The sequence below is a fragment of the Panthera leo genome, chromosome B1 (assembly GCF_018350215.1).
Source record: "Panthera leo isolate Ple1 chromosome B1, P.leo_Ple1_pat1.1, whole genome shotgun sequence".
NCBI lineage: Eukaryota > Metazoa > Chordata > Mammalia > Carnivora > Felidae > Panthera > Panthera leo.
In genome coordinates this window covers 132277535-132293931 of record NC_056682.1, presented here as the reverse complement: position 1 = coordinate 132293931, position 16397 = coordinate 132277535, and the positions used below count along the sequence as shown (strand labels likewise).

Here is a 16397-nt window from a genome sequence, read left to right as displayed (position 1 = left end):
GTGATAGATGTTAACTAGACTTACAGTGATCATTTCACAATATAAATAAATATTAAATCATTATATTGTACACCTGAAACCAATGTAATGGTATTTGTCAATTTTAGCTCTATTCAGAAAAATTAAAAATAGAGATCTAAATTTTTTAAAAGAATGTAAAATACCCGATTAGTCCTTTTTTTACATGCTTAAGTAAAAATATTTTAGGTACAGTGGGTTCAATAAAATACACTATTAAACATGCTTTAAAAACAAGTCGATTTTAAACTACAATGCAATAAATAGTTCCATTTCCAATGAACAGGCTATATTGTGAAAAGAACAACCATGGGACCTATATTAGGGGGGCAGACACAACTCCAAATGCATAAACTTCAATTAGTTGTTAATTAAACATCTAATAAGTAAATACAGACAATGAAAATTAATCAAAACTCATAAAACAGGAAAAAGATAAGTGGGAGTTAGACTTGCCTGGTTTGAAAATCATATTACGATACATCTCAAGATTAGGGGCAGACCACATGATTACCATCACCTGTTTTTGTTGTTTCATTTTGGGTTCTTGATATAGTTATTATTATAAAAAGGGAGTTAATCCAGGCAGTCAGGGACAAGAGAAATTTCTCTGAATTTATTGCTCCAGACTCTATATCCCTGTCTGTTACGCTCCCTCAATCAGCCAAGAAGAGAAGCTCCAAAACTGTTTGAGATGACATAATCATTTCCATGATGGGTGAACATATTTAACTTCTAGGAAGCTTTAGAATTAAGTAGAAAAACTATTAATAAAATCAAACCAATAATGAAGCAGGTATAGAATTTAGAACAAAAACAGAGTATTAAGTTTATAAATGGAGTTTAGGGGCGCCTATGTGGCTCAGTCGGTTAAGCACCCAACTTTGGCCCAGGTCTTGATCTCGTGGTTTGTGGGTCTGAGCCTCACATTGGGCTCCTGTACTGACAGCTCAGAACCTGGAGCCTGCTTCAGATTCTGTGTCTCCCTCTCTCTCTGCCCCTCCCCTGTTCATGCTCTGTCTCTCTCTGTCTCTCTCTGTCTCAAAAATAAATAAACGTTAAAAAAAAAAATTTAAAAGATTTAGACTAAAGTTAAGATGAACTTAACAGCTTGTGAACTAGGTTTGAAATGTCAAATGACCATCAACTTAGTGTTCTGTTTTGTTAGAGTATAGTTGACATCCCAGTTTTAATTTTTAAAAATCAAAGTTATCAGGGCACCCAGGTGGCTCGGTCTCTTGAGCATCTGACTCTTGATTTCGGGTCAGGTTATGATTCCAGGGTTGTGGGATGGAGCCCCACATCAGGCTCCATGCTGAGCATAGAGCCTGCTTAGGATTCTCAATCTCTCTCTCTCTCCCCACCCCACCTGCCCCTCTCCCCTGCTCACGCGCACTCTCTCTCTAAAAGAAAAATAAATTTAATTAATTAAATTTTAAAAAATAAATAAAAATGAAAGTTATCCATGAAGAACTTTCTCTCTGGCTATGATGGAGCAGCTGTTCCAAACCCAGCATCCTCCAAAGAGAACATTGTAAAAGTAGATAAAATGTAACATGCAACTATTTGAAGAGCTCTGTGTGATTAGAGTAACCAAAGCAGCTAGGAGTTGCAGAACCAAAATCCTGGAAAGGAGAGAATGCAAAGGCAAACCCAGCATTCTGTGCCCTTTCCTCTCAAGGCAAATTGCAGACACATGGGGAAAATTTCAGAAAAAAAAAACAAAACAAAACAAAAACAGGCAGAAAGAAGCTGCTAGAGGCTAAAAATCTGAGCAAATATTTAAGCAGCCAATGATAAAGAAAATTTTTAACTTTTAACATTTGTGGACCCTGCTCCTGGGCTCTCAGGGAAGCTATACTTTACATTTCCCACCAAGGTCAAAATGACTTGGCAAAACCTCAAAGCATAGGCTCTACCTCTGTCTGGAGCACACATTGCATGTCTGCTTCATTCAAAAAACAACCAAAAAGGAACATCAAACATACAGATAGGAAAAACAAAAGAAACCTCTTGGTTCCCATAAGATTAAAATCATACAGCCTTGCACATGCTGAAAACATAAAGTCTGTAACTTTCTGGAATGCCCTTCTTCATCATGATGTGTAACTCTTCATGTAAAAAAACATGTAGAACACTGCACCAAATGTTCCTTCCCCAAAGCACTCTCTTCTTTGTCAAGATTATGTATCCTGGGCTATTGTGCTAAATTGGGCTCGTCTTTCCTTTTCTCTTTAAAAATTTTAAAAAGATTTGTTCATTTTGCATCAATGTTACTTGGCATAGAAGGACAGGATATTAGAGAAACTCTCGCAAGACCTCCGAGCAACTCAGGCGCTGGGTACCAGCACAGGTACCCCTGTGAACTCCCAGCACCTCATAGATATATCGGGTGAGTTCTCCTGATATCTGCACCTCCTCAATTTGAGTTGATGGTCCTGACTTTTATTCAAGCTGTTGAGAGTTACAGGAATGATCTCAGGTGGGAATAACCTACAGGGGTTGGAATTGATGGGCTGGATGTTTGAATTTGGCATTATACTAATTGCTAGACCTTCAGTGTAAGGCTTGAGTAAATTTTCTGGTTAGAAATATGAGAGACCGAATCACTCAGCTCTAAGCAGCAAGGACATTTGCTACTTCTGGCCAAATGATCCTTTCAGATGACTGAAAGCCTGTAATGGAAGTGTCAGAGGATATTCCTCAAGACCTGCAGGGGTCCCATAGGAATGTTCCATCTAATAAGGTAATTAATGATTGGATGGTCCAGGGACACAGACATAAAGACAGATCATCCAGTGCTCCCAGCCCCTTCGATGGTTTTTACCTCACTGAGAGAAATCCAGAGACATCAGAAGGTGTATCACGGTCCTTGGAAGTAACTCTCACAAGCAGCACCCTCTCAACCCACCACACTTGATATCCTTAGATCTTAGTCAAGCCTTATTCTACAAATAAAACTGAAACTAAAACGAATGGGGAACCGTGCTTCAAAAGCCTAACGCTGCTGGAAAACCAACAACCACCCACAGGAAACTCTGGCAGGCTGTACGTACAATACATGTGGAGACTACACACGGCAAGTGCTTACTAATGGGGAAATTTAAGGATAACCTGAGTCTCAAATCCCAAATGCAGTTCTTCGACATGTCTGGATTAGTTTTCTTGTGTACACTATGAGAGAAAGCCAGCTATAAGACCAAGCAGCTAGAAACTAGGGAGCCATTTGGTGTAACCAGTGAACCCCTGGCTTTGGGGGAGGACCCAACCCTCACAAAGGTACTCTGGGCTTCATTCGGTTTGTTCGTTGCTGTAGCGTTTCATATCTTTGGACAAAACCGACCGAGTTCTTACTGGAAATGGAAAATAACTAGTTAATGGATCCAGAAAGTATCCTGCTGTCTTGCAATCAGATTTGTTTTAATAAAAGGAGGATATTTGGAAGTTGGGTCTTAGATGTCCTCTCCACAAATATTACTGAAACAGAGGCTAATTATGTGTGCACCTTGTTTGTGTAAATGTCTATATGCGTTACAGATGAGGTATTTTCTCTACCTCCAATTGGTATTGCTAAAATTAATCTGTAAAGGAGTTCTATTTAATTAGTTTAAAAGCAAGAGCTCTAGAAACTGGGCATTCTAGAACTCAGAAAGATAAAAATAACTCAAATGTTTTTCAAGTTCACATGATCTGGAATAAAATTCCCTACATTCTGGCTTTTACGTTACTCCATAATAAAGATGCCTCACAGCAAGGAACCCAACTGATGGGCCAAAGAAATAAGGATAGACAAAGACTTAAGATACCTGACCCACTTCTCAATAGTCATAAAAAATGAAGAAAAAGGGAGCAAGACAGGCAGACACCGCAAATCCTAAAAACACCTCTTAAACACAAACACCAGGACCAATGCCTAACCAACCCACTGCCTGCTCCTCCACCTCCTCCAGTGGCCTGAAAAGCAAGCAGAGAAAAAAAGCCGGTTCTGCAGGAGGAAAATACAGGAGACGGAGATAAAGTAAAGTTAGTCCAAACTTTGACTATGCGTCTGACCTTGCCAGCAGCACTCCTGCCGCCTCCGCCCCGTCCTGTTACTGTACCACCATCCGGGTCTCGCACACAGGCGGCTCCTACACCAAGGCCTCGTGCGCTATCCACTCCTGCTCATCCTACCGTCACTGTCGAGGAGCACAAAGCACCGCAAGCTATTGGGCCCCCTCCTTATGAAGGTCCAAACTGGAGCAGCTCCAAATCAGCATGAAGAGGCCCGAGGGCTCCCTTGGACTTAAACCACTCACTTGAGACTTCCCCACAGAAGCCCCAGGTAAAACTGACAGTGGAGAACAGGAACAAACTGATTGACTTTCAAGTGAACACAGGTGCAACGTATTCGGTATTAAAGCTAACTCAAGGTGGCTGCTTTAATTAAAATAGACACGTTTTTGCAGTTATCAATATAAAATATAATAATCAGCTTTTATTCTACCGGAATTTATTCAATTCGTGTTCTATCTGTTGTAATTTGTCAGCAAAAATAACTTAAAATGCTATTGGATTTTGTCTGTCTCATGAAGTTCTCATGGGTAATTGTTAAAAGCAAATAGGTTAAATACATAAAAAGGTTTATAGCTTTCAAAATCTCTGGTAAGTTAAAACTTTTGCTAGGCTAAATGAAAAATTGGGTTGAATTCATTGGGTATCTAATTTTCCAAGTAAGATAAAATCCGGAAACATTTATTACTAAACAAGGCTTTTCTGCTTTTGTATTATTACCGAGAAACTAAAAATACTTAGATCTGCTGCTAAATGATTTTATCCTTTATTGAAAATTATACTATGAAAAAAACACGTTTCCAAAAACTGAAATGTGTTCATAAATTTGCCAATGTAAAGAATTCTAGTGTAACAGTTCAAAATCCTAACTACTTAGTTTTCACTGAAGACTAAGGTTTCTAAGAGTGAAAATTCTGCTAAATGTAATGGAGACTGCTGGAAATGACAAAGAAAGCAACTCTGTATGTAGGAAAGTAGAAGATGTGCAAGAAAGATATAAGGAATGAGAATACATTTTTGTTGAGAGAAAAAAAATAATTTTGTCCTAAAATAAGACTGATTGTTTTACAGAGGGAAAGCTTACGGCAAAGTCGAAAAGAAAAGGAAAGTTGTAGAAGGTCTGTGAAGGGGAAAAGAATTTGATGCATGGTCAGGAATGACTATGCTCAGAATAAACAAGTTTAAAAGTAAACTTGTATAGAAAATGGACAACAAACAAAACCTAAAAGCAGCAGAAGGAAGAACATAATAAAGATTAGAGCAGACAGAAATGATATAGAAACTAAAAAAACAATAGAATGAGCTGATTCTTTAAAAAAAATAATAAAATTGGTAAACCTCTAGCCACACTTAACAAAAAAAGAGAAAGGACTCAAATAAATAAAATCACAAATGAGAGAGGAGAAATCACAACCAACACCGCATAAATACAATTATAAGAGAACATTATGAAAAATTGTATGCCAACAAATTGGACTACCTAGAAGAAATGGATAAATTCCTAGACATGCATAAACTACCAAAACGGAACAGGAAGAAATAGAAAATTTGAACAGACCTGATAACCAGCAAAGAAACTGCATCAGTAATCAAAAATCTCCCAACAAACAAAAGTCCCAGATCAGGCTTCACAGGTAAATACTACCAAACATTCAAAGAAGAGTTAATACCTATTCTTCTCAAACTATTCCAAAAAATAGAAAAGGAAAGAAAACTTCCAAATTCAGTCTATGAGGCCAGCATGACCCTGATATCAAAACCAGATAAAGACACCACACAAAAAAGAGAAGTACAGGACAATTTCCCTGATGAACATAGATGCAAAAATATTCAACAAAATACTATCAAACCAAATTCAACAATACATTAAAAAAAATCATTCCCATGATCAAGTGGGATTTATTCCTGGTGGTTCACCATTTGCAGATCAATCAACATGATACATCACATCAATAAAAGAAAAGATAAGAACCATATAATCATTTTAATAGGCACAGAGAAAGCATTTGGCAAAGTACAACAGCCATTCATGAGAAAAACTCCCAACAAAGTACAGGGATAGTGGGAACATACCTCAACATCGTAAAGGCAATATACAAAAAACCCACAGCTAACATACTCAGTGGAGAAAAACTGAGACCTTTTCCCCTATGATCAATAACAAGACAAGGATGTCCAACTCTCACCACTTTTTTTCAACATAGTACTGGAAATCCTTGCCACAACAGCAGACAACAAAAAGAAATAAAAGGCATCCAAATCTGTAAGGAAGAAGTTAAACTTTTACTATTGGCAGATGGCATGATGCTGTATATAGAAAAACAAAAGACTCTACCAAAAAACTGCTAGAAGTAGTACATGAATTCAGTAAAATCACAGGACACAAAACCAATGTGCAGAAATCTGTTGCATTTCTATACACCAATAATTAAGCAACAGAAAGAGAAATTTAAAAAACAATGCTATTTACAAGTATCCATTAATTGGTGAATAGATAAATATGATATATATATATATATATATATATATATATATATATATATACACATATATACACACACACACACACACACACACACACAGGAATATTATTCAACCATAAAAAGAATGAAATCTTACCATTTGCAATGACATGGACGAAACTATAGAGTTTCATGCTAAGCAAAATAAGTCCATGAGAAAAAGACAAATACCATAGGTTTTCACTCATATGTGGAATTTAAGAAACCAAACAAATGAGCAACGGGGAAAAAGAGAGAGAGAGACAAATCAAGAAACAGACTCTTCACTAGAGAGAACAAACTGATATTGACCAGAGGAGAGAGGGCTAGGGAGGATGGATTAAATAGGTGATGGGCACTTGTGATGAGCAGTGGGTGATGTATGGAATTGTTGAATCACTACATTGTATACTTGAAACTAATATAATACTAGATGCTTAGCTAACTGGAATTGAAATAAAAACCTAAAATGAAAAAAAGTACACCAGTATAAAATTAAAATTTGGTTTTTCTCTCTGTTAAAAAGATAAGACTTACTTAGATTATTGATCTGCTCTTGATAAGAAATTACAACATTTTTTTTTCTTTATCTGCTTAGAAAAACAAGGGTTTCTATATTTGTTTTTATCAGGTCTCTAATTACCAAAGAAAACTAAAACTTGTCAATATTAAAGGAGCTGAGTTTTGCTAAGAATTATTTAATCTTCTATAGAATCTCTTAGTGCCATTTTGGTTAAAACTTAAAACTTAAGTTTTGTAATGATCTGTAATCCTATTTAGGCATGTGCTTTCGAACTTTTTGATATTTTTAACAAACTTCCCAAAACTTTAAATTCTAAATAAAGTTTTTCACAAAAACTTTAGCCTTGTTTATTTGGATGTTAAGTTACATGGGAAGCACTGTCAAACAAATAATGATAAACCTTCTTAGATTGTATTATGTGGGTAAATGCTATATAACTGTTCCAGAAATTATAGAAAATTCCTAAAGTTTTAATATGTCCTGGTATAATGTCATCACTTCAAATTCCAATTATTGAAACATTAAACTGTTATGTGTCACAGAAATAACTGGATTTCCTTGTCAACTGTATTATAGTGAACTTTCATCAGACCTTTAACCATCTCCATCTTTGAGTCTTTTGTCATTTATAGTTATTGTCTGATGCTCTTACAAAATCTGTTTCATCTTCAAGGAGATTCACAAAAAGGACTTTTGACAAATATAGTTTTTTGATGCCCTTAAGATCACAAAACTAAACTAAGAATTTCCAGGACTAACCAAAAAAACTGCACTCAAACAAAACAGAAATTAATAACATGGGACTAAGTGAATTAAGAAAAAATGATTATAGTTTTTACAACTGTAGTTTAAAACTGCTGGTTCTCTGCTCTTCCAGATTTAAGGAAACTTCTTCTCTTAAAATATCTATGATTTACAAAAATATGATAAAATATTCCTTTGTGAACACATAAAAACATTTATCTTTTCTCCCTACCTGAACCCTCCAGAATTTAGAAACTCTCAATAATTATTCTTGCTTTCATGGCAATTATAATTATTTGCAAAAGTACAATAAGAATCTGTTCTCCTTGTTACAGGACACCATTGGAAACACTGGTTATATTACCAAGGCTCTGACTGGAATGTCATATTTGAGAGACACATGTGTAGACTCAGATATGACCAGACAGCTTTAAGGAACTGAAATTGACTTTATGGAGCCAATAAAGCCCCTAGGAGGTGTTGGCCTGATACCGTGCTTACAGAGTTCCCAGCAGCTTTACCAGGCGAGTAAAGAATATCACTTCCTGACAGAAGCACGAACCTCAGGAAATGTGGGGGACCTCAAGAAGACAGGAATTCACCCAAATCTATAGGTATTATAGTAGAATCTTATGGCAAGTATTTGGTTTCACTCTTGGCCTTAAAAAATGTCAAAGGTTCAAACTGAAATTCATTACAAAAGTTCCAACAAAACAGGTTTAAAAGAATCTATATATTCAATTACTATTCCTGCTATAAATACTTATGTAAATACTTAGGTAAATAATTAGGCCAAGTTTGTTAAAACTGGACTTATTTTACAAACAAATTAGTCTTTATTGGGCTATTTTTGACAGGAATGAAGGTGACTTTAGAGAGAAAGGTTATATTTCAAAAACACACCTTTATAGATGTTAGATTCTAGTTCTGATTAATTATCTTTGAGGGTTTGCTGTTTGCCTATAAAACTGGGCTGGATCCTGAATTCTGGTTTCTTTGACTATCTGGCTATTTGGAGCTATCTCTCCAAACTAAGGCTTCCTATCTTCTCCCATTCTTTTATCTTAAAATCATTAAGAACTAAAACTGCCCTTCTTCCTGAAGTCCTGCAAACTGAAGCTGAACAACTTACGATAAACTTTAGAGAAATTGCCATATATATATATATATATATATATATATATATATATATATATATACAATATTAGTGCCTTTGCTCTATCGGCCACTCAAAAGGATCACCAGAGACATGTTAACTATAAAGCAGAAAAACCCATCAGGTTTCTGCTGCCTGCTTCCATTCCATTTCTGTATGTTGATTTTGTATCCTGTGACTTTACTGAATTTGTGTATCAGTTCTGGCAAATTTTTATCAGAATCTTTTGGATTTTCTATATAGTGTCATGCCATCTGCAAATAGTGACAGTTGTACTTCTTCCTTATCAATCTGGATGCCTGTTATATCTTTTTGTTGCCTGATTGATGAAAATAGGACTTCCAGTACTAAATAACAGTGGTGAGAGTGGACATCCCTGTCTTGTTCCTGACCTTAGAGGAAAAGCTCTCAGTATTTTTCCATTGAGTATGATATTAGCTGTGGGTTTTTGTATATGGCCTTTATGATGTTGAGGTATGTTCCCTCTATCCCTACTTTGCTGAGGGTTTTTATTAAGAATGGATGCTGTACTGTATCAGATGCCTTTTCTGCATCATTTGAGAGGATCATATGGTTCTTATCCTTTCTTTTATTAATGTGGTGTATCCAGTTGATTTATTTGCAAAAATTGAACCACCTTTGCAACCCAGGAATAAATCCCACTTGATTGTGGTGAATGATTCTTTTAATGTACTGTCAGATTCAATTTGCTAGTATTTTGTTGAGAATTTTTGCATCCATGTTAATCAGGGATATTGGCGTGTAGTTCTCTCTTTTAGTGGACAAACTAGATTTTAAACTAAAGACTGTCACAAGAGATGAAAAAGGGCATTATATCATAATAAAGGGGACACTCCAAGAAGATCTAACAATGATAAATATTTATGCCCCCATCTTGAAAGAACCCAAATATATAAAACAATTAATAACAAACATAAAGGAATTCACTGATTACAATACAATAATAGTAGGGACTTTCACACCCCACTTACAGCAATGGATCAACTAAGCAGAAAATCAACAAGGAAACAATGGCTTTGAATGACACACCAGACCAGATGGACTTAACAGATATATTTAGAACATTCCCTCCTAAAGCAGCAGAATACACATTCTTTTCAAAAGCACATGGGACATTCTCCAGAATAGATCATATATTAACTTCCAAATCAGGCCTCAACAAAAAGATTGAGATCATACCATAGATATTTTCTAATCACAAAGCCATTAAACTTGAAGTCAACCACGTGAAAAATTTTGGAAAGACCACAAACACATACAGGTTAACAACATCCTACTAAATAATGAATGGGTTAGCCAGGAAATTAAAGAAGAAATTTTTTAAAAATGCATGGAAACAAATGAAAATGAAAACACAATGGTCCAAAACTTTTGGAATGCAGCAAAGGAGGTCATTAGAGGGAAGTACATAGCAATACAAGCCTACCTCACAAAGTAAGAAAAATCTCAAGCAACCTGACCTTACATCTAAAGCTAAAAAAGAACAACAAATGAAGCCCAAAACCAGCAGAATAAGGGAAAAAATAAAGATTAGAGCATAAGTGATATTTAGAAACCAAAAACAAACTAACAAACAAAAAAACAGTAGAACAGTTCAATGAAACCAGGAGCTGATTCTTTGAAAAAATTAATAAAATTGATAAACGCATATCAAAAAGAAGAGAAAGGACCCAAATAAATAAAATCATGAATGAGAGAGAAATCACAACTAATACCACAGAAATACAAACAATTATAAGAAAATATTATGGAAATTATATGCCAACAAATTGGGCAATCTGGAAGAAATGGGTAAATTCCTAGAAACATATAAACTACCAAAACTGAAACAGGAAGAAATAGAAATATTTGAACAGACTGATAACCAGCAAAGAAATTGTATCAGTAATCAAAAATCTTCTAACAAACAAAAGTCCAGGGTCAGATGACTTCACAGAGGAATTCTACCAAACATTTAAAAAAGAACCAATACCTACTCTTCTCAAACTAGTCCAAAAAATATAAATGGAGGAAAACTTCCAAACTCATTCTATGAGGCCAGCATTACCCTGAATCCAAAGCCAAATGAAGACTCTCTGAAATTTTTAAAAAGGTTTGTTCATTTTGTGTTAATAGCTCCCAGGGCTAAGAAGGTAAACTTTGGAGTTGCAAGTTATCAGCTGGAATCCCCAAGCTTTTCAGGTCCCAGGAAGGCTATGCCGCAGGAATACAGGCAACCCAGAAATAGACCAACTTCTACTGATCCATTCATACTTGATTTGTCTGCAAGGAGAAAGTTAAATCCGCTCTGAAAGACATCATCATCCAAATTTTCAATAAAAAATTACCAGACATGCCAGTTAACAGAACCTAATGTTCTAAAAACAAGAAAATAGAAATAGACCCACAGGTAATGCAGACTAGAATCATCAGACATTGACATTAAAATAACTGAGTAATATGTTTAAGAAAATGAATAAAAGGATATTATCACCAAAGAACCAGAATCTATATCGAAAAACAAAAAAATCAATAGATGAGTTTAATAACAGTTTAGACACAGATTAGAAAAGAGAATTAGTGGAATTGGTAGACTCATATGCAGCAAACATCTAGTTTGAAACATGGATGAAAATTATCAATATGGTGTGTGTGTGTGGAGGGAGGTCCTCCAGATTGAAAAAGATGAAACCTACATAAAAGAGTCTAAGAAATATATGGGATATGATGAAAAAGGTCTGGCATACATGTAACTGGAGACCTCAAAGTGGAAAAACTGTAGTAGAATCAACATTTTAAGAAATACTAACCATGTATTTTCTAAAACTGATGAGGGTCTCAAGCCACAAACTGAAGAAGCTCGAGGAACATCAAAGCAGGATAAATAAAAGAAAACCAACCTAGGCATATCATAGTAAAACAGCTAAAAAACAAAGGAAGAGCTGAGTAATTGTTTCTGCACCCAGAATCTGCTCTATTGTCATCACATGTATAACACTCCATTCAATTTTGGTAACTGGTAAAGTAGGAAAACACCTAAAGACTGGCACTCAGGAAATTAAAGGTAAATAGCTTAGTTTTAATCTGTGAACACAATGAATGGTAATAATTAGCCAAAATCCTATTCTCTTAAAGCAGTGAAAGCAAAGGTATAAGGTACAAGTAATCTATAAACTTTACATCTTGACTTTATAAACTTCTTAAGCTATCTCCCCATGTCTTCAGAAGCCAAAATATGCCAGTTCTAATGCCAGCAATCACTTCTACAGTCATCCTCATTTAATGTTTAGCACTGAGGAAGCCACTAATCCTTTCCTAAGACTTATTAAGACAATCAAATAACATACCAAATCTAAATAGGACATTGGCTCAAGATGGAAATTTTTAAGAGATTTTTTGAGATTTTTCTACTAATAAAAGGCACCAACTGGAACTAAAGTGCCCAAGAAAGATAATCTATGCCCATACAAGGCAGATGGTTAAAACTTATCAATACAATCACATTTTAGAAGGGTGTGCATACAAAGCGCCTTCATTGTGATAGGATTAAGTTTGTGATTCATACTGTCTAGAAGCTGCTCAGTTCCTCATTAGGATTCCAACAATCTTCCTCAGAGAGACGGCTTGGCTTCAGAAATTCTCCTGAGTCACAAATCAAGAGATTAGACAGGTATAACCTAGGCATACCATCCAGCTAAAGCACATCACACACACACACACACACACACACAACAACAACAACAACAACAACAACAACAACAACAAACTTTTTTTTTCTAACACCATTTGGAACAATGCATTACTCCAAGATGAAACAAAAAATATATACTAATGATCATAAAATAAAGAAAATACAACAACCTCAGTACCATGTTAACTTCAAAGTGCTGGGTCTCCAGTTAATATCATATACTGAGTTTAGATGGGTCACCAAAAGAAACTGCTTCCAAGTAAACATTAATATTTCCCTATGTTCAGAAGCTTTCTGAGCATATGTGTTGCTACCAGTGAATTAGCCTTATCTTCTTTTATATATAAAAAACAACCTAAATCACCTCTAGATTTCCTTATCACAAAAATCGTCTTCCCAACTTGCTGCTGCTTCCTTTCTTCCAGAGCATCTGCTGGTCCTAATTGGGTTCTTATCCCTTTCTGTGTCCTAGACCCACTGCAAAAACATTTATTAAGCTGCAATTTTAACAATATTTTAATTCTGTTCTGAAATTCGTCTGCAAATACCTTAACGTAACATTGAAACCAGTGATTTAATAAACAAGAGGCATGTATATATTACTGTGCAAAAAAATAAGCCTTACACATTTATGTCTATATATGATATTTGTAAAGTCAGTTTCCCAAGGCCCATAGAACTAAAGTGTGCACACAGCACATACACACACATCACCATATTCAAATCAAATGGATTTATATTAAGTGTGAAATTAGATGATATAAAATTTACAACCAGATACACAAAATATGAATTGAATTATAAATACACTGTTGATAATGGGTATAACAATATAATAAAAATAAAAGAAGTATCCAAATGGCTTAAAAATTCACCTGAACCCAGCCTACTCTGTTATCTGGCTTGATTATGTCCCTTAGCCAGGTGGAAAAGCTCTTTCACACATGACTGAGGGGCTTTAATGAGATTCTTTTCCACTTTTCAGCTGTCCCTTTTCTGGCGGTTTACCTGTGTCATCTTTACTCTCCTTATGGTTTTCCAACTAGTGAAGCCACATTTTTACTTTTTTAAAAAGTTTAAACAGTCTCCTGCCATAGATGCTGGCATATCTATTATAAGAATGATAACCTGCATTTAAAATACCATTCTTCTCTATTTTACTCTTTACTACACTCATAATCTGATAGTCTACTATAAGCGGAATGCATAACACAATGGAAACTGCACATAGATAAGAAAAGCACACAAGTTAATTCTAAAGTTCTCAGCCAGACACCTGTCCACAGTCATAACTATTGCTCATGCTGGGAGAAGCCAGAGTAGCCTCAGGTCAAGAATTCAGTGCCGTCCTCTTACATTTTTTTCCTAGGGATAATACTAGTAAATGGAGAGTTTTCAACTCTGCCTCATAGGCATAAGGACATGCTATCTAAGCACATACCTCCTGCAAACATTTACTATAATGCCAAGAGATTAAATCCTGACAAGGAGTTAGGAGTCTCAAGTCACTGTCAGGTGATCATTACAAAACTTATGAATGGACAGAAAGCAGAAGCTAGCAGGGTATTGAGCACTGTTAGAAAGGGAACTTAAAATCTGAATTTTAACTTCCATAAATCATCCCTTGCATTTCGAAAGTATCAATCAATGGATTTTAATGTTATCTGATTTGACACATCCACTTTGAACCATCCAATGTTGACACTATATTCAGGTCCAAAGGCTACTCAGTAACAGAGAGTTAGAATCAGATCGCTGAAGTCTTCAGGACAAGGAAACAATCCCAGTCTGGCACTCTAGGCCCCCACAGCATCACAGCAGAGTGATCTGGGAAACATGGCATGAAGGACAAGATCAGCCAGAGAGGAAGAGACCCCATCATGGAAGGTCTGTACAACCAATTAGACCCCACTGAGGCCTTAGAAGCAGGACTACAGATCTAACTATGTTTTTAAATGACCACTCTGGCAGCACTGTGTGGCAAATGCAGCAGCAAGGGCCATTAGGTGGCTAGTGCAGAAACTAGGTAAAACATACTTGGACAAGGAGATGAGCTGGGTAATGACAGAGGGGACATCAAAAACTCAAAGACTCGGGGCGCCTGGGTGGCTCAATCAGTTAAGTGTCCAACTTGGGCTCAGGTCATGATCTCGTGGTTTGTGGATTTGGGCCCCACATCAGGCTCCGTGCTGACACAGCCTGGAGCCTGCTTCAGATTCTGTGTCTCCCTCTCTCTCTGCCCCTCCGCCACTCACACTCTGTCTCTCTCTCTCAAAAATAAACATTAAAAATTTTTTTAAAAATTTAAAAAAACCTCAAAGACTCTGTTCAATGCAGTTAAGTTTTAGATGCCTGTGAGATAGCTGAGAGAGAGATAGCTACCTTTGGTTAAAAACAGAGTGAGGAGCACCTGGCTGGGTCAGCTGGTACAGCATGTGACTCTGGATCTCGGAGTTAAGGGTTTGAGCCCCACATTGGGTATAGAGATTATTTAAAAATAAAATCTTTAAAAAAAACCTGAGAACCATAAGTAAGACTTGTGGATGACAATCCCCCACCCCCAGTGTCTTGGGGTCTTCATCATGCAATAATGTATTATTCTTTTATTTTTTAACAAAACGCTACAGACCCACATTTGACTGAGCATCCAAATATAAACTGTTTTCCAAGAGGCATTTATGGATTGACACTGTCATACACTATTGTAAAGTTTAGGATCTTGGCAGCTACAGTGAATTTTTAGCCCCTTGACCTTCTCTCCCCTAATGATCTTGTCCTTCCTACTATCTTAGTCCTGCATGCTCCCAACACTGGCACTGTCTTCACATCCACCTATCTTTCTCATCTTTTATCCATCTCCTATCTTTCTGGTGCACTGCCTCTACTTATCACAGGACAACACCCCTAGGACTCCCTCTGATCCCACTGAAAGTTAACCCTCTACTCTCTTCATAACTTCTTTAAAGACATTTGCACATCACAAAGATATGACCTATGCATATCTTTAAGCTACAGAACTAAAAAAACAAAACAAACAAAAATCCTGCTTTCTTACCAGAGCCTAATAAATAAAAGTTCACGTGTTCACTGTGTTTGTTTTCTAAGCACTTACAGGTCATCATTTGAGAAAAACTAGGAACTTTTAAAAAACTCTGAACCCTAAAAATTTTATGTATTTCCCATGAGACTAAACCCAAACTGGCAACTACAGTGAGGTCCTCTATAATGTTTGAAATTGAAGGCATTATTCTTTTTGTAAACATGCACTTCTAGGTCACAAATCTATTAAACTTAAAAAGCCCAGAGTAACCCCAATAACATAGCTAGTGCCCAGATGGTGGTTTCTAATAACATTCTCCAAAAGAGGAACCCATGTCTCGGAGAAATGGTTGATTCCAGGGTTGAGACATGGAAAATACAAATTGAGCCTGCAGCATTCTGTAGTATCAGAAAGTAAGGATAGGGGTGCCTGGGTGACTCAGTCAGTTAAGCATCTGACTTCAGCTCAGGGCATGATCTTGCGGTTTGTGAGTTCGAGCCCCACATTGGGCTCTCTGCTGTCAGTTTGGAGCCCACTTCAGATCTTCTGTCTCCCTCTCTCTCTGCCCCTCCCCTTCTCTTTCTCTCTCTCTCTCTTTCTCTCTCTCTCTCTCTCTCTCTCAAAAACAAATAAACATTAAAAAAAAAAAAAGTAAGGATAAAGCTTTAAAG

General features: G+C 36.3%; 1 protein-coding gene across 3 annotated transcripts in view; it reads right to left on the bottom strand.

The window, feature by feature from the left end:
* The window catches only part of ABCG2 (ATP binding cassette subfamily G member 2 (Junior blood group)), a 130934-nt gene that overhangs the window by 42997 nt on the left and 71540 nt on the right, over positions 1–16397 (bottom strand). The gene's annotated exons all lie outside the window — the stretch shown is intronic.